The 25,880-nt window shown below is 50.5% G+C and overlaps 1 protein-coding gene across 1 annotated transcript in view; it reads right to left on the minus strand.

The window, feature by feature from the left end:
• AP1B1 (adaptor related protein complex 1 subunit beta 1) overlaps positions 1-25,880 on the minus strand; it is an 80,168-nt gene that overhangs the window by 52,428 nt on the left and 1,860 nt on the right. Inside the window, exons 5-6 of the mRNA XM_073222577.1 lie at positions 23,361-25,607; positions 21,255-21,672 (exon numbers count right to left, since the gene is read on the minus strand). The gene's annotated coding sequence lies outside the window, so the exon portion shown is untranslated. The remainder of the gene's footprint in view (positions 1-21,254; positions 21,673-23,360; positions 25,608-25,880) is intronic.

Here is a 25,880-nt window from a genome sequence, read left to right on the forward strand (position 1 = left end):
CCAGGGACCACCCCCTCCCCACCTCCATCTCTCCCTGTGCAAATGCTCTCATTACACCATCCCTGGTCTTCCTGGAGCAAAATTCTGTTCACTGCTCCCGGCTCCACGGCTGCCACCAGAGGCTGCTCTGCGCTCCTCCCTCCGGTGCCCCTGAGAGGGCTGAGGCATCTCCACTGATGCAATGAAAAGGCCCAGGCTCTGAGCCCTGCCTGTTCAAACTCCAGCTGGGTGTCACTTTCCAATTTGGAAAATGGCTGACTGGGCCTCCCTGCAAAGTTGTTAAGGAGATTAAATTATAGAGCTCGGGTACAGTGCCTGGCAAGTCTATAAACCCTTCTCAGTGGCAGCTGCTATTTGTTGTAATAATAGTTCAGTTTAGTCACTTCCCGGCTATGTATTTAGAAGCACATAACTTAGCTTCTTTGAGCCTCAGGTTTCCCAACTGGAAAAATGGGACTTATGCCCTATCTTATACAAATGTAAAGAGAATTTATGCTAGATGATGTAGGCAACACCTAGCAAGCACTAAATAAGCAGTAGCTATTATGATTATTAAAGGCCTTAAATGAAGACACAAAGAAAATGTCAATAAACTCCAATATAGTAGAATTGAGAAGTCATACATCACTCTTTGATCACAAACTAAAAAACTAGAAATCAACAATAAAATCAGAAAACTGACCCTACACCTGGCAAATAAAACACTCTCTTTTAAATAAAATCCTGAAACTTCTGGGTAAGGAAGTGAATTCAACATGTGCATGTAATCCACACCCTTCTGAAATCCCACTAAAACAGCAGCAGGGAATTTTGGAATTTTGATAAAATATATGTAATATAAAAGTTACCATTTTAACAATTTTTAAGTGTACACTTCAGTGGCATTAAGTACATCCACATTATTGTGCGACTGTCACCACCGTCCATCTCTAGAACTTTTTTCATCTTCCCAAAATGAAGCTCTAAACCCATTAAACATTAACTCTGATTCTCCCCTCCCCCAGCCCCTGGCATCCACCTTCTCCTTTCTGTCTTTACGGACAGGACTGCTCTAGGGACCTCCTACAAGTGGAGTCATACAATATTTGTCCTTTTTTGTCTGCCTTAATTTACTTGGCATAATGTCTTCAAGTTCATCCATGTTGTAGCATATGTCAGAGTTCCAGTTCTTTTTTATAATTGAATAATATTCCATTGCATGGATATACCACCTTTTATTTATCCACTCATCCATCAATGGACACTTGGGTTGCTTCTACCCTTTTGGCTATTGTGAATAATGCTGTTAGAAACACCTGTATGCAAATCCCTACTCAAATCCCTGCTTTCAGTCCTTTAATGTGTATACCCAGAAATGGAAGTGCTGAATCATATGTTAGCTCTATGTTTAAGTTTTTGAGGAATTGCTATCCTGTTTTCCATAGCATCTGCACCATTTTACACTCCCACCAATGAAGTACAATGGTTCCAATTTCTCCACATCTTCACCCAGCATTTATTTTGTTTTTTTTTTAATAATAGCCATCCTAATGCATATGAAGTGATATCTCATGGTGATTAAAGTGATTTTTTTTTTAAGGTATGAATCCACCAGAGCCATGAGAACAAGAAAGGAGTCCATAGTGATGATACTAGAAGCAGGAAAGTAAACGGATAAAAGGTTGCTGACTTAGCTGACTCTTAAGCCACAAGGAGGGAAGCCAAGAAGCAATCCAATTTATACTGCAGAACCCCAAAGATTCAGGAACCAGGGGCACCAGAAACTTCTGGAAGTGGGAGTGGAGAATGGGCTAAAATTAGGAGGATTGATTGAAAATCTGATAAGGAGTTAGATACCCCCAGATCCTTCCCTAACTCTGACCATCAGGCAGCTGCCCCCCTCGTTCCAGCAGAAGACTGAAGTTTGCTCTCAGAAAGGAGTAAACAAGAGAGCCCTGGGCCACAGAGCAGCAGCATAATGGCATCAGAATAAACACACAGGGGAACCAGGGATCCTGGGCAGTGAGGACCACAGTGGAAAAGCCCACCTCCTCTCAGGGCTGCTGCTCAGCTGTCAGCACCTCCCTTAAAGCTCAGGAAGCAGCCAAGGATCACCAGGCATTGGAAGAATGTGGAAACCAGAGGCCAAGATGGCAAACTGATAAAACAACACCAATATAATCTAGACTAGTTGCTGCATACACATAGATTATTCTGGAAGGAAACATAAGAACTGACAACATTGGTCCCTGTGAGGAAGGGACCTGGATGGCTGAAGGAATGGGAGGAAAAGAGACTTTTCACTATCCCTCCTTCTGAATTTGTAAGAATACTTTTAAGTTTTCATTTTGAAATTCTTTTAGACTCACAGAGAAATTACTAAAATAGTAAGGAGTGCCCATCTACATTTCACCCACCTTCCCTAATGTTTACATCTTATCTAACCTTAGTACAAGGTTCAAAACAATTGGTACTAATGTCTAACTCATTACAGCCTCTGTTTAAATTTCATGTTTTCCCACTAATGTCTTTTTTCTGTTTCAGGATCCACTCCAGGATCCCACATTGCATTTACTCATCGTGTCTCTTGAGTTTCCTCTGGTCTGTGACAGTTTTTCAGTTTTTCCTCTGATTTCTCAACTTCCAACATCATGCATTTTCAGCAAGACCACAAAACTGACATGCTCTTCCTGGTGCATTACAACAGGGAGACATGACACGTGATTCCCATATATCTTATTACTGGTGATATCAGCCATGGTCACCTGGTGGAGGCTGTGGCTGTCATGTTCTCCACTATAAAGTTTTTATTTTTCCTTTGTAATGAATGAACTTCTTGTGGGGAAATACTGACATGTGCCTAATAATGATTCTCAATGTCCCTTATTCCTTCTACATTTATTAATTGGGATTCTATAAGAGCTGCCCTTTCTTTCCCATTATTTACTCAACTATTTGTTTCTAACCATAGCTGTTCATTTGCATTCAATAACTTATCACCCATGTGAATTCATGAACATTTTATTCCAAGTTATAATCAACTCTACCTACCATTATTTATTTTGGTGATCACTTGTTCCACCTTGGGCCCCTGGGAAGTCCCTCAGGCTTTCAACAAGCCCTCATCATTTTTTCCTCCAATACTTCCTTTACTTTCTGGCACCTCAAGATGTTTCCAGACTCCTCTTGTATTTTTCTCTGCTCCAGCACTGGAATCAGGCATTTTTCTGATTTTTCTGCCCATCGATTGATGAATGAATGAAGAGGATGTGGTATATACACACAATGGAATATTACTCAGCCATAAAAAAGAAGGAAATCTTGCCATTTGTGACAATGTGGATGGACTAGAGGTATCATGCTAAGTGATATAAGATAGAGAAAGACCAATTCTGTATGATTTCACTTACATGTGGAATCTAAAAAAAAAAAAAAAAAAAAGAAATAGACTCATATATACCAACAACAGATTGCTGGTTACCATAGGGAGGGTGGGTAGAGGGATGAGTGAAACAGATGAAGGGGATAAAGAGGGACAAACTTCAAATTATAAAATAAATTAGTCATAGGATTGGGAGTACAACATAGAGAAAATAACCAATAATACTGTAATTGGTTGGTATGGTAACAGAGGTAATTATACATACAGTGGCAAGCATTTAGTGATGTATGTAATTGAGTCACAATGTTGCACATCCTAAACCAGTATAATATTGTATACCAACTATATTGCAATGATAAAAACTTTTAAGCGTTTTTCCAAATACATTGCCCTGGGATCATGATTTTATTAAGTACAGATTAAGTTTATTAATTATACTTTCCTCAGATTAATATTAACTAGGTAACCTGGATACACCATCCTGGGTTACATTACGTGCATTATCTTTCATCCACATGTTACCTCTGCAGGCTGTGGACTATTATCTCTCTTCCAGATGGAGAAACTGAGGCTCAAAGTTGTTTGCAAACAGCAGATGGAGGGTTTGAGCCCAGGTCTCCAAAGACTGGGTCCTCTGACCTGACGGATAAAGGGAGCATGGAGGGCAGGGGCCCTGAGGGAACTGACGAGCCCATTCAACAGCTAGAAGGATTGTGCTGGGTGCCCCAGAGGCTGTGGTGGACTCGAACATATCAACCTGGCCAGGCTGAACAGCATTTGTCAGAATTTCCCTTCTGTGGGTGGGCCCCAGGAGAGGTTCTGTGCAAGATTTGGGAGGCAGAAGTGAAAGAGCAGCCCTTTTTGGAGCCCCCACACATTGAAGTGGATTGGCCAGCTCACTTCCTTGGTGTCAGGAAGTGGCAGGCCTGCCCCAGGTTTGGCCCTGGGCTTCAAGCCCTGTGAGGCTGGGATGTGTGTGTTCAGCTCTGGGAGGGAGGGTCCCAGCTTCTGCAAGACCTGCACGCACACCACAGGGTCGCAACACCAAGAACCGGCTGGGGTTTCAGGCGATCCACTTGGGCTCCAGCTCACTCCTTGGGATGCCAGCATGTCCTCAGCCTTCCCTGCTACATCCCTCTGTCCTTCCTGACAGCTGGCCATGTGCCTTCAAGCTCCCGCATTGATTCAAGGATGACAGCCTCCCAGAGACTGCTTGAAAAGCTCCCATGGTTGCCTAAGTTCAAATACCTGTGACAAATCTGCTGCTCTCTAAACAATGAAAAGCTGCAGATTACCTACCAACACATGGGCCAAACAGAAGGACTTCCAGCCTCCTCCACAAAAATCCCACCCCCCATATCATAGAGGGTACTTTGGTGGGTGGGCATTCCAGAACTGGGGCACTCTGGGAATAAAACTGGACCCTCTGGGTGGGCATTAGTCCCCCCACACCAGCACGGGTTTATGTGCTCCCCAGGAGCAGGGTTTGGGCCTCAGCATCCAGCTTGGGACCCTGCTTCAGAACTCAGTTGGTTAAAGAGGCACATGTGAGCCAGGCTCCCAGCTGGGGATGAGCCGGATTTCCACGATGCCCAGACTCTGCAGTTGGGGCCCTACATAGCCAACAGGGGTGCTGAGGCCATGTCCAGGAAGGCAGTGATGTCTCTAGGGCTGTCAGGGTAGCTGGGAGGTAGGAAGAATCTCGGGAAGAGGAGTGGGGGTTTTCCAAGGTCGAGCAGGGTAAATTCCCAGTGCAAAGCAGCCAGATGCACCTGTGGGAACTCAGTGTCTGGGTCCATCTGCTCCACCTTGGGCAGCAGGGGGTATAAAGCTGGGTTGATGCCACTGGGGACCCCACTAGGGCTACACTCCTGGGAAAGCTCAAGGCTATTACCATGTGGGGTGGGGATGCTGGAGGGGGCAGTCTCAGCCTTATAAGGATTCGTACTCTTTGCTGCTCATCAACTGTGTGATCCACCAACCCCTGTTCAGGCCTCAGTTTCCCCATCTGTACAGTGATGGGGCTGGACTGGATGATCATTCAGGTGGCTTCCAGCTTATAAGTAATAATGGTGATGATGGTGGCAGTGATGATGACGGTGCCATTTGCCAAAAACTCATCATGTGCCAGACTCCACATTAATATAATTTAATTGGACTGTCTCCCTTAACTGGCATGATAACCTCATAGGCACAGTTGTCATCCCCATTTCACAAATGGGGACATAGGGGCTCATATAGCTGGAAAAGAGCTGAGCTGGGAGGGAGACAGTATAGCTGGGAAGAGGCCAGCCTAGAATCACATGGACCTGGGCTTGAATCTGGTTTTGCCATTTCTAGCTGTGTGACCCTGATCAAGTGACTCCCCTCTCTGTGCCTGTCTCCTCTGATGCCCATTTCACGAGGACCAAAGGAGGTAATGCCCAATGCCTGGTGTGCAGGGAGCACCCTATAGATATTAATCATTGTTCCATATTAAATGCATCATTAATGTGGCTGGGATTTGAACCACAGGCCATTTGATCCCACAACTCCTGCTCTCCACCTGCTGGGTAAATCCCTGCTGAAGCAGGAGGTGAAATGCTGTCTGAGTTGAGGACTCTGATTTCATGACAGTCTCAGGTCGCCCTCTAGAGGAGCCAGGAAGCCACAGATGTACATGGGGCCTGACAGGTGCCCAGAAACTGCTTGCTCCGCTCCAGAGCCAGGCTGGGCTGTGGGGGGCTGCAAAGGCATTGTCTCCTCACCTGGTCAGCAGCCTCTCCCACCCCAGCCTGGCAGGCCCACAGCCAGCCTCTGTTCCCAGGATCTTCCCATCTGCTCCTCACCAAACCCTCTCAGCCCCCTCTGCAAGGCCCAGCTAGCACCCAGCTTTTCTACCAGGTCCTGGCAGAGCCCTATCTACAGGGGTCTCCAGAGCCGCTGTCTCCCCCAAGTTCCCCAGGGGACTGAGCTGTTGTCACCAACTTCCCTCCATGCTTGCTCTTCTGAAATCAGCTGTGACTGCTGTCTTCTTTACCCTCACCCACAGGAGGATGCCACAAGTGCCATGCCAGGTGCTTTCCACACATGATCTCCCTGGAGCCACTTAGCTGATGAGTGACAGGGAAAGGGTTGAACCCAGGACTGTCTGGTTCCCTGATCCATGCTCTTACCCAGTCTTCTAACTCTCCTTGGTCTCTCCTCCAGGGAACACTTCCTGGATTCCCTGGCCTTCTCCTCTGAGGAAGGGCCTCATCCAGCCTGTGCTGCCCTGTTCCGCTGATGCTCAGCCAGAACTGGCACTGTTCTCTTTAGTGCTGTCTCAATCATGTGTTAGGGTCTGGATGGATGGATGAATGGATGGATCAATCAGTGAGCTGGATCTGTCTGCTCTAGATGTGGGAAGGTCAGAGGGCCCAGGGAGATGGGGTACCTCAGTGTTCTCTGCTTAAAACAAACTGGGGCCTTTTCATTCATTTGCTCATGCTTTTTGATAAACATTTGTGTATCTGTGCCAGACTTGCCACCCTGAGAACATGTCCTGTCAATAGACAAGTCTAGCCTGTGAGGTCAAAGCACAAGGTAAGTGTAAGGGCCTGGAGAGGGGCAGGGAGGGCTTCCTGAAGAAGACATGTCTGAACAGGGCCTTGACATCAAGCCCAGGTTAGAGATCATACAGACCAAGGTTTCAATTAGTAGTTGTGTGACCCTGGGCAAATCGCTTCTCCGGACCTCAGTTTACTCACTGGTAAATATGAGAGCTCCCTGGAAGGTACTCAGCTGCTCTCGAGGCATGAAAGCTTGGCAGTGAGGCTTCTATTGGTCCTACTGGGCCAGGATCTGGGCATCAAAGGTGTGAGGCCTCGGCATCCTGTGGCCCAGCCCTGTCTGCGCCTGCCCAGATGGCATGCACCTGCCAGCAGTTGCCTCGTCACTACCCTCCCATCCCCTGCTTCCCCCAATCCAGCCTCCAGTCAGAGAGAGCCTTCAAATTCTGCATCTGAGCATGGTTGGCGGCTGCCTGAACCCTTCTGGAACATTCCCTGGTCCAGTGCTCCGACTGGCACACTGCCCCTGCGTCCTCTGCAGCCTCTCCCTTCCCTCCCCCGCCCTCCTGCTCAGAGGATTTCCTGTTGAACTCCTCAAGTCCTTCTACCTGTGCTGGTCACTCCGTCCTTTATCCCCGCTGCCCCTCGACAGCACTTCCTGGTTCCTCTAGATGCAGCTCAGCTCCATGTCTTCTAGGAAGATTTTGCTGCCCCTCCACTGGGTTCCCCACCACCCTGAACCCTTGTCCACCTAGCACAGCCCTTCCCACCTCTGCAGTGACTTCTGCAATGACTATTCTGAATCATAGTCACCATGTACTGAGGCTGTGTGTATTCCAGGCACGGAGCTGGGCTCCTTACGAACATTATCTCATTTATCTCCCACAACTACCCTACAGTAGGTGCCATTACTTCCACCATTTTATAGAGGGGAAACTGAGGCTGGCAAAGGAGAGGGGACTCACCCAAGGTCACACAGCTGGCAAGAGGCAGCACATAGCTGCCCAGTTCCAAAACCCGAGCCCTTAGCTGTCACTCACTCCAGAGGCCAGGACAGTTTGGATCAGACTGGGCCCTCCTGGGCCCAACACCCACAAGGGAGGCAGGCGTAGCCTACAAGTCCCCACAGGCCTGCAGCTGGGCCCTCGTGCTATGCTCATAGCTCTGGTGGTACTGACATCATGCGGGGAGGCTAGGGTTGAAACATGGCATGGGAAGGGGCAGCAGTGGCCCCAAACAATGACAACCGTGACTATGGTGGCCCCCCACGTACTGTGCTCTTTCAAGTGACAGGCACTATACTGAATGTGCAAGATTGTCTCATGTTTAACCTCAACTGTTCCACAGGTGAGGTGAGAACATTGAACTCAGAGAGGTTTAATAACCAACCTAAGTCACACAGCAAGGAAATGACTGAGCTGGGACTCAAATCCAGGCTCTGACTACAGAGCCCACATGCACAACCATCAGCCCAGCCAATCCAGTCACAGAAAAGGTTCGTCATCACCACTTCATAAAGAAGGGACCAAGTGTCAACAGAGGGCATTGCATCTTTTGGCTTCTGGAACAATCCCAAAGGTCCCTACACTGTGTTCTGGCAAGTGCAGTAGACGTGGCTGCAAGGGTTCTGGGTGTAAATCTTATCACTGTGTGACCTTGAGCTGGTTAAGTCTCGCCTCAGTTTCCTCACCTGTCAAATGCTAGAGGGGACTGTACCCATCTTATAAAGTTGCCAGGGGATGAAATGGAATGAAGAATGTCAAACTGCTTGGCTTAGTGCCTGGCACATAGTGAATGCTCAATAAAGGGTGGCTGAAGCAACGAGCCGAGGCAGAGTTCATCCCGGAAGCTCTCTCAGCCCCTGCACTCCCCAAATTTGTCTATTACAATTGCTCTGTATATTGAACACTGCACCAGGGGCCTGGCATTAACTCAATCTTCACCCACACATGGTCCAGGGTAGGGAGTACTATTATGATCTCTATTATATGGATGAGGAAATTGAGCCACAGGGAGATCCATGGACTCTAAGCTCTGTGCAGGCAGGGAGTGTGTCCTGGGTGCTCGTAAGAGTCCCACCAGTGCTCAGCACAGCCCCTCGTCACAGGTGCTCAGGAAGCATTTTGACGACAGGGTTAGTAAGCAGTGGAGCAGGCAACTGATCCTTCATCTGTCAGGGTCTTTTCAAACCCTGAAATTGTCTGTAATTGTTTCACCCTGAGCTGCGTGTGCCTGCTGCTCCCAATGTCACAGCATGCTCCTATGTAGGGTTGGAGGCTCGGGGTCTGACGCCAAGGAGAGCTCAGTACATGAAGACCGGTGGGCTGAAGGAAGCAATGATGTGGCGAGCCAGCAGCTTAGGGTGTTCTGGAGTTGCTGAAATGTCTGGGCCCCTGCACTGCTGCTGGCTCGTGTGTCACCCTGGCCCTCAATCCTGGCTGTTTCATCAAAAGCGAGTAGGCCTTTCTGCCCTCAGGCCTAAAATATAGCCCTTCCTGCTCATGGTAGTGTTCCAGAAGCCCTCCTGAGCCAATCTTCTTATTTCAAAAGCAGTTCACACTCATCCACACTTCTGAGTCATTGTCTAGGCTGTACACCCAGCCTAGGCCTTCCTGCCACCCCCACCCCCATTCTCTGTCTCTCCAGCTCACAAGCCCCCTCATCTGAGAAGCCCATCCAGCTTTGCGGCCTCCTTTGGGTCTGAGGAAGGCTGTACCTAAAAGGGGTCCATCCTGGCCTCACTGGAACTTTATTAGGCCCTACATGTAGGGTATTAGCAGGTCTAATCATTTCAGAAATGCAGATTTAAAAAAAAAAGTTTCTCCCTTAACTACAAAAGTAACATATTTGTGCTAAAAAAGTTCAAACAGAACAAAAACTCCTCCATTCTTACTTCACAGGGGTCATTTCTGTGCCAGGGTGCAGTTCCTCCCCAGGAGGGCGGGCGAGAGTGGCCATAGTTGAGGATGGGGGCTCAGCCACTGGGGGTACCAGGGTCAGATCCACATGGTGCCATTGCTGACCCCACTGGCCTTGGGCAGGTCCCTTGGCCTCACTGAGCCCCTGTAAAGTGGGAGAACAATAGGATCCACCCCCACGCCCCCACTCCCCACCTGGTTGTTGGGCAGGTTGAAAGCTGAAGTGTTCACACACAGTGCTTGGCACAAGACTAACATAGGAGATGTGCTCAATCGATGGTCATCATTACTGGTGATGTCAAACCCTCCCACAGCAGCTAGTAAATCCTGAGCAGTCTAAGCCCCATGAAGCTTGCTGGCTGCACTGATCATCTCACAGCACAGTAACAAAAGCCCAGCCAGGCTCTGTGCTCAGCACCCTCCCTGGGTTCCGGGTCCCAGAACCAGCTGGGTGGGGGATGGGGGGTTCTGACCCTAATAGCACCCTGTGCTCCTTGCCCCTAGCCCATCCCCATGCCCTAGGGTGGAGGGCCTTCCTGAGCCTGGGGAACCAGGCCCAACCAGAAGCCAGCCCATTGCAGGAGTTGCAGGCAGCATCCTCTCCAAGTGCTGCACAAGGCTTTTTCTCTGTCATATCCCCAAGCTCCTGGTGCCGTAAATATTCTCCCGGCAGGGACTGCAGAGGCCCTGCCTGGTAGCTCAGGCTGCACTGAGTCTCTTGCCCTCCTTTTGGCCCTGCAGGGCCAAACAACTCAGCAAGGACGCCCAGGGCTAAGCAATTGCAGCGTTCCTGCCCTCATCCTTCAAGGCCATCCCTGAGAGACTGAGCCCCCAACTCACCTGGCTCTTTCGTCCTCTGCCCTGCTTTCTCCATCTGAAAAACAGATGGTTTGAATCTTTTGGAAGATTCTGATGACAGTCATAACCACTAACCCTCAACAATGCTCACACACACGAGCACACACAATGCCCAATTTCGCACAAAATTTTACCAGCTGCTTCCCCCACCAGATCTGCCATGAATCTGCCTGGTTAGGAATCTCTGCATTTCAAGAACTATTGTTATTTGCAAAATGCAAACTGCAAAACAGAATGTATACTCTGAACTTAAAACATAAACATTTACTTGTAAATGCATAGAGAAATATGGAGGAATATATATATACTAAATAGTTCTAGAGCTTATCCCTAGAGAGTAGGGTTTCAGGGGCTTTCACTGTGCACCTAAGACATTTTTGTAACTGAATATTTAGCAAGTGTGTGCTACTCTTTAAGGATTTTTTTCCCATCTAAAATATAATCCTATAATATTATCACTAACGATCTCAATTCTCCAGTCCATTGAGCCTTTTGTTGAGCAGAATGGTAGTGAGGACTCGGGCTTCTCAAGACTGATGACAAGGGGTCACCAGGATTAAGGGCATGACTTGACACTCACTACTGGGTTCCTAAAAGCAAAATAAGTAGCCTATGTGGGCCTCAGTTTACCTTCCAAAATGGGGTTAGTGGAAATGCTTACACTTCAAAGGGTTTCATACTTTGGTAAGAAGAAAGAAATAACAGCGTGGCTTTTTTTTTTTTTTTTTTAAGAAAAGACTCTTGAGTGGGGCAGGTTCTTAAGACCATGCCCAGGTCCTCAGTGGAGGTACAGGTCTTAACAATTGCTTTCATTGGTCCCTGCCAACTTCTTCTCAGCTACTGGGTCTCAAACTGGACCCCTGAAAGGTCCCAACAGGGCCAAGAACCCAGAGGACAAATGTAGCTAATGGAATCTGGCCTGAACTCTTTTGTCTGGCACAGGTTCAGCAATGGGGATATAAAAAACCCAGACATCACCTCATCGCTGTTTCATCAAAAAAGGAGACTTTCTCCCTGCATAGCCCCGCAGAGGACAGATTCCTTCTGGCTGTGTGGCCTGGGAGGGAGAGGAAGAGCAGAGGAGGGAATCTGGGGGGGTTCTCCCTGTCCTAGGGGTCAGAGGGCAGTCCAGGTCACCATGGTCCCTTGGTAGCCATGACAACCCTGCTCCCAGGCACTGTGTGGGCCTCTGACAAGCATAACCCTGTCTGCCCCTCCCGACAGCCTGTGAGGGAGGTACTGCATCCCCTTCTAATGAGAGGTGGGGGGCTTGGCGGAGGTCACTGAGCTGCAGCCAGGATCTGCCTCAGTCTGAATGACGCAGAGTGGGTGCTCTCAGCTTCCTGGGAGCCAAGGCGCCTGTGGCCTACACACAGCTCTCCTCCAACACCACACGAGACCTCAGGCAGGTTTGATACCCTTCCTGGGTGCTTCAGAACCCCCTTTAGGGATTTTCAGAGGAAAATTCCAGGCTACCCAACCTCTTCCTCCAGGATAGCTCTGCCAGGAGTTTACATGTTGGGGACTTCCTGGAAGATTTGTTTTAAACACAGGGCCTGACAACTTCAGAAGAAAACTAAAACAAAAAACAATTAAAAATCCCACAGGAGCAGACAATCTCCAAGAGCTAGCACAGGAAGGTTCCCAGAGTCCCAGATACCCACTGTGCTCCTTTTAGGGGCCAATCCTGCCCCGCTGGCTCCCTCGGCACTGCCTGCTCAGTCTACCAGGCTCAGCGTCCCCCTGGCTCCCCCTCCTCTGCCCCTGCCCTAGGGACCTGGGGTCCCTTCATGCCTCCTGAGTGCTGCTCTGAACACTGGGGACCCTGCAGCCTTCTCAGGACTCCTCAGCAGGGCCCCCTAAGGCCAGTGCCCCAGCACGTCTAGGCAGAGGTGGGCCTTGCCACCCTACAGCCCCATTTTCATTTCCTTCAGGGTCACTGCCAGGACAGTGGGCCCAAGGGAGTTTCAGGAAAAGCTATGAATCCAGATTTTTATACTAAATCAACCAGTTGTTAAATGTTGATAACTGTACTGGTCATTTGCTATGTGATCTCAGACCCATTCCCTGGCCTTCCTCTGCTGGGCCTGGCATCCCAGGGCGCTGACCCCTATGAACTACATTTCCCAAGCCCCTTTGCCAACTGGCTTGGTCAGGTTCAGCCAATGGGAGGCACGGAAGAAAAACTGGTGGGTGGGAAGAGGCCAGGGCATTTCCCACCTCCCTAGCAGCGGCTGGGTCTCCTGCGAAGTTCCAGTGCCCTCCAGACAGCCCGTCCTCTATGGTTCCAGGCTGCAGGTTTGGGTAACCACCCTGCTACCTCCTCCTCTGGCCTTTCAAAATTGCCCCTATTGGCCCCCACAAAGTGAGCTGTTTTCCTGACTGATTCGACAACTAATTAAAATCCTTTTTTCTCCCCACATTTTTTCATTTTGGTAAAATATATAGAACACACAATTTACCATTTTAACCACTTTTAAATGTAGTTCAGTGACATTAATTACACTCACGATGTTGAGCAACTATGACCACTATCTATTTCTAAATGCAATCCTTTTGAATACCCTTGGGAGCTGAACTAAGTTGGTCTGAAGGCCACATCAGCCTGTGGGCTGCCAGCTTGTGACCTTCACTTTGCTGGTGGCAAATACTCTTATGTGTTCCCCTGCCTGAGCACCCAAATCCCATGAAGTCAATGACAGAGGGAAGAAGACACCCATCACACAGAGGAAGGGGACTCTTGGCTACTGAACAAGACACCTGATGTGCAGCCCTGTGACCTGTCTTGTTGCCCTCCCAGCTTCCTTTCAGCTCCCCTGCCCCACTCTTCAAACCCTGTGCACCATCGCCTGCTGCCCTGTGCCCTACCAGAGATGAACGCCTGCCACTGGCTCCTCCAGGGTGTCACCCTGGGGAGCAGGATGAGGGCAGGGCTCCTTGGGGTCTACATACCCAAGACCACCAGAGCTGGGCCCCAAATAAAAGTAATAACAACAACAACAACAGACCACCTAATGTTTATTCACTCAATTCCTTCGGAATATGGGAAGGAAGAAAGAGCTGGCTGGCTGGCCTCCCTGCTTTTCAGGAGTCAAATGTGAGCCTGGAAAAGCTCAGAGCAGAGTCCTCCGTACTAAAAACAACCCAGCCACCACTTATCAGGCACCTCCTACATTCCCCAAAGCAGTTTCAGATACTTTTGTCCCTTGATCCTCAGGAATGTTCTAAGAGAACAGAGGCTCCTTGGGGAGGTGGCCCCACCGGGTTCCACAGCAGGAAGGGGCGGAGCCAGGACTCAGACCCAGGTCTCCCCCACCCAGGGGCCATGGCTGCCCACACTGGTGTGCCTGCACTCTCTTTGGCCTCCCTCCCTTTGCAAGGGCTGTCCCCCCATGCTGGGCCATCTTCATGAGGGGTAATAAAGTGGGTATTGGACTGGGCTGAAGGGATCCCCCACAGCCACAGCAGCCTTCCCCATCGCTGGGCAGGGCCCTGGACCCGTACCCAGGCTCTGCTGCAGCCCAAGGAGAAGAGGCAGGTAGGCAAGCTGGGGAGGCACAATGACAGTGGGGAGAGGGGCCTGGGGCTAGAGGGATGGAGGACTTTGGTGGCCTCACAATTCTGCCAGGGCATGGTGGGCACTTTGTGTCAAACCCTGAGCCTCTGTGGGTGACAGGGCATCTCACAGGCCTGGGTTTAAAACTAGCTCTGAATAACATGCATCTGGGTTTATCTGTGAACAGACAAATCTGCTCTGAAGGACACCTGAGAATCACCCTGGCTGCCTCCAGGAAAGGGCCTGGGTGGCTGGCGACAGAGGATGGGGAGGCAGGCTTCACTACCAACACTTTAGGCCTTTGGATTTCTGAACCATTAATAAACAATTAAACATTTTTAAACCCTGGTTTGGTAAACCATTACTGTGTGACCTTGAGCAAGTCACTTAACCTCTCTGAGCCTCCATTTCCCCAGCTATAAAATAGGGCTCTTCATAGCACTTACTTCATAGGGAAAGGGTAAGGCATTAATGAAGCATGCATGCCAAGTGCTCAGAGTGGTGCCTGACACACAGTAAGAGCTCCTAAAATGGGACTGCTGTTATTATTGTTGTTATTATTGGCTATTCGCCTGACTGGCTAGAGCTACTGCCACAGTCCTCTGTCACCTTCCAGATCTCTTCTTTGAGACTGAGGCCATTCTAGCAAATGCTAGCTCTGCTGCTATTAGCTCTGTCACTTGGGTAGGTCGTGTCACCTCTCTGTGCCTTGGTTTCCTCTTCTGTGGAACGAATACTAGAACTTGCCCACTATTCACAAAATTATCAGCAATATTTAGCCACTCAACATTTTACAGTGATCTGTGTACCAGAGAGGGTACTAGGCAGAGGGAGTGCCCAGGTGAGGGCAAGGGGCTCCCTGGCTGTGGGGAGGCAGATCCATTCAAAATTGTTTACAATCACAGAGAGAAGTGGTAGATGGGGAAAAAAAGCTATGGGGCACCAGCAGAGGAGTCTAACCCAGCTCGGGCTGGGGAGGGCACCAAAGAAGCCTTCCTGGAGGAGGATTTTCCTCAGCTGAGTATTGACAGATGACCAGGGGTTGGTCAGTCAGAGGAAAAAGGGTGTCAGGAAAGGCAATACAGGCAGGGGAAGCAGTAAGAACAACGGCTGGAGGTGTAAGACCCAATGGGTTGTTCCAGAGCAAGCAGGAAGGAGGTGTGGAGCTGAGGGCAGCAGGAAGATGAGGAAAAGCTTTTGTTGCAGACCTTAGAGGACTGCCTAGTTTTGGACCCTTACTCTACCACTTATCAGCTGTGTGGTGTTGGAGAAGTTACTGAACTTCTCTGTGCCAAATTAGGCAAACAGCTTACCCTGTACTGTTGTGAGGATAAAGGCAAGTTAATTCACATACGGTGCTTAAAATAGGGGCTGGCGCACAGCCCTGTTTTGCTCTGCAGGCTCAGGCGCACAGCAGTCTTCAAGGAGAGGATCCCGACTAAATATTTGCTGAGTGGGTGAACCAATGAGCAAAAAAGGCTGCCAACACTGCTGGACGTTCCCATGTCCCACCCTCAGCACAAAACACCCACCACCAGTCCATTCCCCTTCTCCAGCACTGTCTGCAGGAGCCTGGACATAGTGGGCTAGGCTTGGCCTCAAAGGCAAGGAGGGCCGTGTTCATTGTCACCTGCTAAAGCCATATTTGGCACAAGGATCCATTTCCAGAAACTCAGGTCTGACTCTCCCGATTTTATGGATGATGACCTGAAGCTCAGAGAGTTGAGGACTAGCCCTCAGGGAGAGGGGAATCCTGTCCAAGTCTGTGGGGCTCCAAAGCTGGGCTTCTCCACTGCCCCCATCACCCACACTGTCCTCTCTCTCATTTGTCTGGCCTGGCTGCCAGGGTTCCCGTCCAAACATAGGAGACTCAGTTCCAGGTTGAAAGATTCAGGGTTGGGAGGAGATAAAAGGGAAATCAGAAGCATGGATGTCAGTGAGGGTTTTTTCAAGATAGTTTGCATTGTACAAATGGGGAAACTGAGGTCCAGAGAGATTTCCATAAGCCGCTCTGGGCTGCCCAGACCATCCATGGCAGAGCTGGAATGGGACCTTGTCCTTCCTCTCGACGCACAACCTGCCCCATTACCATGGCTGCCCAGGGAAGCCTGGCAGGCTGTGGCCTGAGACAGTCACCCTGTCTGCAAATGGGAGCCAGAGAAAAAGACACAAGGAGTGCTTTGCAGGCAGTTTTTGTCGGAGGGAGCCCCAAGGCAGCCGCAAAATAGGTATCATGGCTGCAGGTCCAGAGCGAGGACTAGCACCCAGCGGGGGAAGCACCCCACCCCACCATCTACACCCTCTGTTTACCACAGCAACGGGATGCTGCGGAGGCTGCCGTGGCCCTGGCCAAGGCCCCAGCCTGGACTGCAGCTCTGCAGATGGAGGCGTGTGGGAGGAGCTCATGACTTGGCCTCAGCCTGTTCCAGCTCCAGCCGCAGTGAGAGCAGAATGCCCAGAAAGGCCCACTGCGGGGTGGCCTCGTAACCTTACCCCATAGTTGAGTGGAAGGAGGGCAGAAGGAGGTTTCAGTTCCCTGCCTGGTCAGGCCTGCAGGCTCAGGGGTCTTGCCTTTAGTGGCTGGGCCTGGAGAAAGTGGGCAGGAAGGGGGCTGCATGGAGGAGAAGCCTTTTCAGCCCTGGGGCTGGGTCTCAGAAGGGCATTGCCAGAAGGGGGCACCCAGACCCTGCCCTAGGAGGGTTGATGGGGTGGGGTAGGGCCGGGGAAGATGTAGCCCTGACACAATTCACAGTGTGACAAGATAGCTGAGGTGGAGTGACAAAAGGCCCCTGATGGATGATAATCATGATATTAGACAATAATGACAATGATGGTTTCTGTGTATTAAGTGTAGATGCTGGGCCAGTCACAGTGAGCCTCGGCATAGCCCCACAAGGGAGGCACTATTTCTCCCCACTTTACAGATGAGGTAACTGAGGCCCAGAATGATGACATGATGGCCTGCAGAGCTGGCCTGCTCCATCCTACCCTAGGATCCCTTGTGTGCCCCTCCTCCTGGGCTCTGAGCTCCAGGTGGGCAGGGCTGTTTGTTGTGGTCCCTGCACCATCCTCTGCCTGATGCCTTAAACATAGTCTGCGCTCAGTACACAAGATAAGTGGGTGTGTGAAGCCAGCTCACTCCAGGCAGAAAGAGGGAACACCCTTCCATGCAGGAGGCACATTTGACCTGTGCAAGATACACTTGCCTCTGTACCTAGAAACACCCGTGGTCTGATCCGAGCCTCACAGGGCCTCAAGAGGTGGCCAAGGCCTGGGAAATCATCCCCATTTCACAGATAAGAAAACTGAGGCCCAGAGAGGTTATGTGCCTTGCTGGGGGCCCCCGCCAGCCAGTGGACAGGCGCCTTTCCCCTCCTCCGGAAGCCTAGCAGTCCTCTCTGAGGGAGGGCTGGACTAGCTGCCAGCAGTAAGTGAGTGATGCCAGTGATAGCTAATATTTAGGGAGCACTTACAATGTGCCCAGCATATAGCAACTCCTCTAACCACTCCAACCACCTGTGTGGGGTTTTCTGTGACAGTTTACTGACATACAATTCACACACCATACAACTCAACCATTCAGTGTGTACACGCAATGGTTTTCAGAGGGGTAGAACCATCACCACAATCAATTTTAGAATATTTTCATCCCCCAAAAGAAACCCTGTACTCTTTTAACTATCATCCCTCCATCCCCTCCACCCTCCAGGTCTATGCATCCACTAATCTCTTTCTTCTCTACAGATTTGCCTTATTCTAGATATTTCACATAAATGGTGTCATAACATATCCAACAACCTTTTGCATGGGTTGTTATCTTCACCCCCACTTACCAGATGAAAGTAACTGAGGCTTAGAGAGGTGAGAACCTTACAGAGGGCCCTCAATGAAGCAGTGATGGGTAGGACGGACACCCAGGCCCACCTGATCCCAGAAGCCCTGCTCTTCATCATTAATTCCACCACTTCGTGTGTCCTGGTGCTCACTGACTACCCCACTTCTCCCCTCCCTTCTACCTGACCCCAAATTCCTCCATCACACCCAGCTCTGCCAAAAAATCCCAGGCCTGGGAACACCACCCAGTTCTTTCATGATCCCTGCCCTCTATCCTTCAGGCTTCAGCTATGCCACCTTCTTTGGGAAGTTCTCCCTGATTGCTCATCTCTCTCGGCACTTCCATTGCCATGTGCTTTTCCTGAGGCTGAAGAAAGGAGCCTGGGCAGCCTGGCTCCCTCTCTGTGTGGGTGGGAAGCTGAGGCCCTGGGGAGGTACCTGGGGTCATCCAGTGAGGAGACAGAATGAGGAGCAGGGCAGGATTCCCGACCCACACCAAAGCTCTTCCCCCAAGCCTCTTCCAAACAGGACACCCTCACCTCCTCCACCCTCACCTCATCCTGAAAGTGGGGCCATCAGGCCCAGATGAAAGGGTATAAAGTGAGGCCCAGCAAAGCTAGTGATCTGCCCAAGGCCATAGGCACTGAGGCAGGCCTCACCTGCTGACTCCCCAACTTGCCCCCCACCACACGCTGGGTCAGGAGCCCCAATCTGTGGCTCCCATAGCCCCTGGACTTGCCCCTTTCTCAGCCCTTATCAAATTAGCTCCTTACTTATTGCCGAGGGGAGCTGAGACAGCTGTCTTCTTTGTGGCTGTACTTCCAGTGCAGGCCCGGGCCTGGAACAGGTCTTAGGAAACGTGTTGAATGGGTGACGAAAGGGAAGGAAGGGAGGAATGGGGTTGGAGGGGTGGGGGCAGGCCGTTCAACCACCTGCCCAGAATCACTGGCTGCCATTTACTAGCATCAGAGGGCCCTATACCAGTTCTTCTGATTCCCAAATCCAGAATCTGACATTTGGGGGTCTTATGACTCTTGGAGAAACACCCACACAATCCCGTATGCAGTTTTGAGAGCTCCTGGGCCCCATAGCTTACCCACAGGCCCCCAGGAGTGGAGTCTCTACTGCAGGTTGAGAACCCTGTACTGTGCCACACAGCCCTGTCCTGGGGACACAAACAGATGTGAATGCACCTCATAAAAGCCTGAAGCACAGCACACACTTCAGCTGTCTCGTCTTGAACCATGAACCTGCACTGAGTTGCAGCCCCTGGTACACGATGCGGCAGTTCTGATACCATTCCTTCACCTCCTCCACCCTCACTTGGCTGCTGCCCCTCCCAGGGGCTGCTGCCAGCCAGGGACGTGCTGGAATGCCTGTTAACGCTACTTCAGCCACTCAGGCCTGACAGCCCGTGCCAGCAGCCTCAGGGTAAAGGCTGCCTGCATCCCACATCTGTGTCCCCCACTCACTCAGCAGGACTCTGCCTCTCCTCTCTTGCCCCTGACACCATCTTGGTCCCAGGGGGCAGAGAGTGGGCAGGGCCAAGGCTCAGGAGCTCTCCCAGTGCCCAGAAAAGTGCTGCAGACACAATCCAAGACAGTTGTGTTTACTGAGGGTTTTCTAGGCCAGATACAATGTTAGGCTTTTTGTGTATTTTTTTCCCCACCAAATCTCAAATGAGGCTGGTTCTGTTGGCACCCCATTTTACAGATGCAGAAACTGAGGCACAGGAGGGAGAAGTAGCTTGCCTGAGGTGCCCTGTTGGGCAGGGGGAGTGCTGGCAGTCGGCCATGGGTTGTCTGACCTCAGGGGTGGGCCCTGAACCATTAGGGGAGTAAGCCTTCCCCTCCAAGTTCCTGCTGACTGCTTGGAGGTGGCTGTTTCCTTTCAACCATGGAGGGTATCTGTCCTTGGAAGCCAAGCACCAGGAACACTCTGCATGAGATGGCAGATTCACATGCATTAGAAATTCTCAGGCAGTGCATGGTTTGCTGAACCTTAGCTTGTCTCTTCATCTGCAGTCATAAAATATTAAAGCTGGAAGATGCCCTCGCAATCGGCATTCTCTGGTTTCCACGTTTTACAAAGGGGGAAACTGAGGCACAGAGCTGTAGGGGACTTGGCCAAGGCGTTCCCAAGTCACAGATAACTAGGGACAAACCCAGGACTCCAGATCATGCCAGTAATCCTTAAAATCAAAGAATGTGAGCTTAGGGAACAATGTCTAGGGCCTTCCAGTCCAAGCTTCTCATTTTACATCAGGGAAGCTGAGACTGAGAGAAGAATGAGGTCTTCTTAAGAGTGTTATGTAGGCAGGCCGAGTGCACCATCAACAAAGGGTGACCTAAGACATATGAGGTGACCTCTCTTTCTGAGCCTCATCTATGAAGTAGAAATAACAAAACTATAGTATAAGTCACTGTCAAGCATATAAATGATGTTGGCCCTTGGGCCAGCACCCAACATATATTAAGTGCTCAATTCATGGAATATGTTAATTAGTACTGATAGGCCCTTGTCATTTTTCGCTTCTGCCACTCTGCCTTCCAGGTCAAATGTTTCCGTACAGTATAGTGGGTAAGACTGTGGACCTCAGCCACTTGTTAGCTGGGTGATCTTGATTACTACTGTGACTCAGCCTCAAAGGCTTGTCAACTGAGGATGGCACGAACAGTACCTACCAGACAGAACTGTGGTGAGGTGGAAATAACACGTGTGACCTTCACAGCCATGAGACATGGCTGCTACATTCCAGGCTGCAGGGCGTCTGGTCCACCGGGAAGGGGCTAGCCCCCAACCTCCAGGCCTCTCCAGTCTCGGGAGTGCTTATGCAGCACGGGAAGGCGATGCCACAGCTCTGCGCATCCGCACGAGCGAGCCTGACCCGCTCTGATTTCTCAGTGCCTGACTGGGGACGGGATTCTGAAACTGGGGGATGAAACTGTGGAAGTGTCTTGGGAGAGCCCCATTTTACAGCGGCAGAAACTGAGGCAGCAGCCCACAGACGCCCAGACGCCCGGGACAGTCTCAGGGCTAGACGCGCCGGCGTCCCACAGGGAAGATCCCCTTCCCCGGAGCCGGGCTCCCCGGGAAGAGCGATAGCCACGCCCCTTCCAGGGTCTCTCCTCAGCTCTGCTCGGGCAGTGCGTCTGGCCCTCCCGGACGCCCCACGGCTTCTGTCGGACGTTACTCACAACAAAGGAAACGACGGCAGCCAAAGCCGCTGCCACCTTTCCGCGGTCCCGGGCGATGCCTCTGACCCGACGCCGCCAAGGCTGCCGGGAAGTCGAGTCCCGGCGAAAGGTAGGGCGCTCAGCTTCTCCAAGTGCGGACTTTGGAGGAGCGCGCTCGACAATCTTCGGAGGCCGGAGGGCGCGTTCGGGCGCTTCCGGCGCCGAGGGGCGGGGCTGACCGTGGCGTAGGGGCCGCCGCCTGCAGAGGGCGCTGCTGCCGGCGCGATTCTGTCAAGTCAGGGAGCCGGCCTAGTATTCCGAGGCACGGAAACGGATTCTATAGTTCTGGAGCCTCGATTTCTTCCTCTGGAAAATTTGATGGGTTTGATGACAAGTCTTGTGAGACTCCAATGGAACCTGGATAAATCTGTGAAAGAAACTAGAAGACACACTGATAAATATGCAAGTTACTTAACTTGCCTCGGTTTGTTCCTCGTAAATAGGGATAAGTGTACCTTCCTTACCTGTGTATATGTGAGAATTGCAAACTGAGAAAAAGACATATAAAGGGGCTGGCACCTTGTAAGCAGCCAGTAAATGGCAGTGATTGTGATAATGGGCAAAGCACCTGCCAAGCAAGGGAATAAGGTTGAAGTCTTGGTTGCTGCCCTTAGGAGCTCCAGCCACAGAAGCAGAAGCAAGCATCCGTGAGCTGCAATGAAAGCCCTGACTGGGGGTCGGATGCTGGTCCTCAGTTTCCTCATCTGTAGAACTGATGGCCTCTCAGGCCCTATAGCCCAGCTTCCTTGGACTCTGACTTACAAAATGTAGTTCAAGATGACAGATGTGTAAAGTGGAGTAGAGTTTATAGGAAGGCACCAGTGATGGACATGTATCCATTCAATGAACTTCATTGAGCTAATACTCTGGTACCAAGTCCTAGGGAAGCAACACTGAATAAGGGTGGCTCTTGCCCTTGTGGAATTCAAAGACCAGGTAGCAGACAAATAAATAGCCCTGTAAAATACAGTTGGGGCTAGAGTGAGGGAAAGGCGGGGGGCTATGGGAGCCCAAAGGAAGCGGCCATGAAAACCTTGGGGGTTAGGGAAAGCTCCTGAAGGAGGAGGTAACATGGAATAGCTGAAGGATAACAAGGAGTTACGTGAAGGGGGTGGGGTGAATACTGCAGCAGGGAAAAAGATTTAGACAAGATGCTCAGGGTGCAAGAGGGTAATATGGCAGAATCAAGAATTTCATGAAGATGGGTCTGGAAGATGGAAGAGATTTGGGCAGAGATGGGTATGGGTAGAGGAGGCCATACCAGCTTTCTCTGTCCATTCCTGCCCCCTCCAAAGCCACCACAAGGAAACATTCTTATGTCCTATCTGTGCCTCAAGTGTTTATGTCCCCACCATTTGTTCACCCACTGCACAGACAGACCCTAGTTACAAGGACCAATCCCTGCACCCACCACTTCATGGTCTAGGAAAGGTCAGAATGTACAGGCATGAGGGACTCCAGCACATGTCATCACCTAGGTCCCAGGACATACACTTAGGTGATGATCAGGGGACAAGCCATAAGGGAGGACATGGAGGAAGATGAAGCAGGAAGGCCTACCAGGGAGAGGTCAGCTGGTCCACTCGTGAGCAAAGGTAGGCAGGTGGGATAAGATGGCATTCTAGAGCCAGACTGTGAAGTTTTGTTCTTGGCAGGTGATTTAACCTCTCCAGACCCCAACTTTCTCACCAAAGCCTCGGAGAGTGGATGGGGCACCTAAACAAGGCAATGTATGTAAAAGGCAATAGCAAGAACTTAATCAGTTAACTTGGAAGGTTGGTCGAGGACAGATCTGGAGGCAGTCACTCTAAGGATACTGGCCAAGAGTGCCCATCCCCAGGCCCCTCTCCCAGAGATTCTGATTCAGGATCTGGTGGACCCTTGACTTTGCGCTGGTGACCAACACTGAGACCGAAGAATTTTTCAAATTCTAGTTAAAAGCACATTATCTCCACTAACACCCCCTAAGACAGCAAAGACCTCAAGGTCAGATTTGTTTCCTCCTTCCTCCACCACTAACCTCCCCAGAAGCCAGAAGGCAGTTCAGGTGCCCAGCAAAGATCTTACCAGTGGAGGTGACCGAGTCTCTGATCCAGGTCTGCTCTGGGCTTCTGTAGTCTTCTATCCATCGCAGGTGCCTGGCTCAGGGCCAAAGAAGAGGTTTCAGAAACTTTTTCCTTCCCTGTGCTGGCATTTGCTGCTTTTAGGTGGTTCCAGGTTGCTGCCAGGCCCTGTCTATCTTCACACAGCCTGACTGCAGAGGGACAGGCAAGGGTGCAGCAGCCCCCAAGCAAGATGAGCTTCATGTCCACCAAGCCCAGGGCTGTGCCCACTTACAGCAGTAGGACCTCTTTAAAGCCCAGTAATGCCTCACTTACCTGACAACATTGACCATCAGGATGAACTTTGATCCAACTGATAGTACTACCCTCAAGTCCCAACACAACAATTTAAACTTGTTGGCATAGAATCTTTGTACTGTGGACTGCCCTCTCCAGAGTAAAGAGATGAAGCATCACTGAAACCTTTTTTTCTGAGTGCCATTGTGGATACTGGGAAGTGCAGGAGGCCTGGATGTGAGCCACAGCCCCTCCATCACCTTGCTCTGTGACCTTGGCAGGTCACTTTCCTTCTGTGACCCAGATGTCCTACTTTGTATTGGAGGAGGCCCCTGCAGACTGCTGGAGTTGTGGCAGATGCTGCACATGCAGGTAGCTGGCACACAGCAGGCAGGTGCTTATCACACAGTAGTTGTCAAAATTGTTTTCTTGATGAGTTAAGATCTTTGCTGTGAACATCAATCATGGCTCCATGACTGTTTTCTACTTATTTGTCTTCTCAGGCCTGGTCATCTGGAAAGCTGAGTCAGCTGTCATTTCAGCTTCCTGATGTACTGCCTGCGAAGCCTTCTTCCTCCAAGACAAGGACAGTTCTCTAGCACCTCTGCTTCCACCAAGGTGCCAGATGGAACCCCTAGGGGAAAGCCCAGTCAGCTGTGATGTAACCAGGAAAATGTTTGGTCCACAAGCAGCGATCTTGTACCCAGCTGGACCTTTCTTTGAACATGAGAGATGGTAGCACAGTCTTGTAGTTGAGTATATTGCTGTGGAGCCCATCAGACCAGTTTGAATTCCAGCTCCACCACTTACTGGCTGTGTAACCTGGGGCACCCTCTCTGTGTCTCTGTTTCCTGAACCATGAAGTGGAGATAGTAACAGTATCTACTTCATAGGGCTGCAGAGATGATAGAGGCCAGGTGCAAAAGCAGAGGCACCACCTCCCATCCTTAACTGAGAGCCTTCATTCCTATTGTTGCTCTAGGTAATAAGAATATGACAGCCCTAGAGCACTCGTAACTCAGCAAGCCTCACCCAGTTGCTAGAACTGGTCCCTTAGGAAAGACCAGTGAATCATCTCACTCCCGGTCTCAGGAACCACAGCTCAAAATCATTCATCTGTAATTGCCCACAAAAGGAACTGCAGGGGAGATGGGAGGATCTATAAATCCACCCACCAGCTTCTGACCTTTGTGGCAGAATCACCCTCCCACACGGAGCCATCCCAGGCAGCAGACTGGTGGGCAGGCAGGCAGGCCTGATGTGGGCTTTCATCTGTTGAGGGCTGGTCTCCTGGTGGTTAAGCCAGTGGGAGGATATTAGCAGGCGGAGGTGTATGTAAAACCGCACGTGTGCGCTTCATAAAGGGAGTAGGGAGAGAGGGAGGCTGCCTCTCTTTACTATAAATCAAATCCTGCAAAAATAGGACATCTCTAAGGAGGGAGATGAGGAGGAAGGGAGGAGGGAAGGGATAAAGAGAACAGAGAAATTGGGGGCAAAAGCAAAGAAGGGATATGACAGTGGGAGAGGGGAAGGGGCACGAAATGGAGAAAGGAGAGGAATGGAAGAAGAGTCTGAGAGTGTGGGAAAAGAAAAATACTAAGGGGCTAAAGAGACAAAGAAAGAAATGCTGGGTGCTTCACAGATACATCAAAATAATTGCTCATCTCACAAAGGAAAAGGAAATACTTGGTGGGGGAGGTTTGCAGGAAATGGAGCGGGCAGGGCTTGAACCCCAACAAGTGACCACACAGGTCAGGCTGAGAGGCTCCAAGCTTGAGGGCAGGGGTCACACTTTCAAAGTCACCTTCCACAGTCATCCCACCCCGACTCTCTCCAAGGGTTCAGCAGGTCTGGAGCTGTCCAGATGCCCGGTGCTGAAATGTCCAGGTGTTCACAAGTCCCTCAGGCAGGGCTGCTGGGCCATCAGACAGCTACTTGTTAAGCACCTACTGTGTGCCAGCCATTGTTCCAAGCACTGAGGAAACAAACAGTGAATAAAACACACAAATCCCTGTCCTTATGAAGCTTACATTCTATGGAAGGAGACAAGATAGTAGAATTTTCCATTTTCCCCAAGTTGTGTGGGAGAAAAATAAAGCAGGAAGAGAATGAGTTTACTAGGTGTACCCCCAAACAGAGAGTCACATGCTGTTCCTCAGAGAGGTGACCCTGTGGTGCAGGATGGCCAGGCTGGGAGTGAGCTCCCACATAAAGGATGTGCCGACTTGGGTCACAGGACACAGGAACT

Source organism: Manis javanica, chromosome 15 (assembly GCF_040802235.1).
Source record: "Manis javanica isolate MJ-LG chromosome 15, MJ_LKY, whole genome shotgun sequence".
NCBI classification, from domain to species: Eukaryota; Metazoa; Chordata; class Mammalia; order Pholidota; family Manidae; genus Manis; species Manis javanica.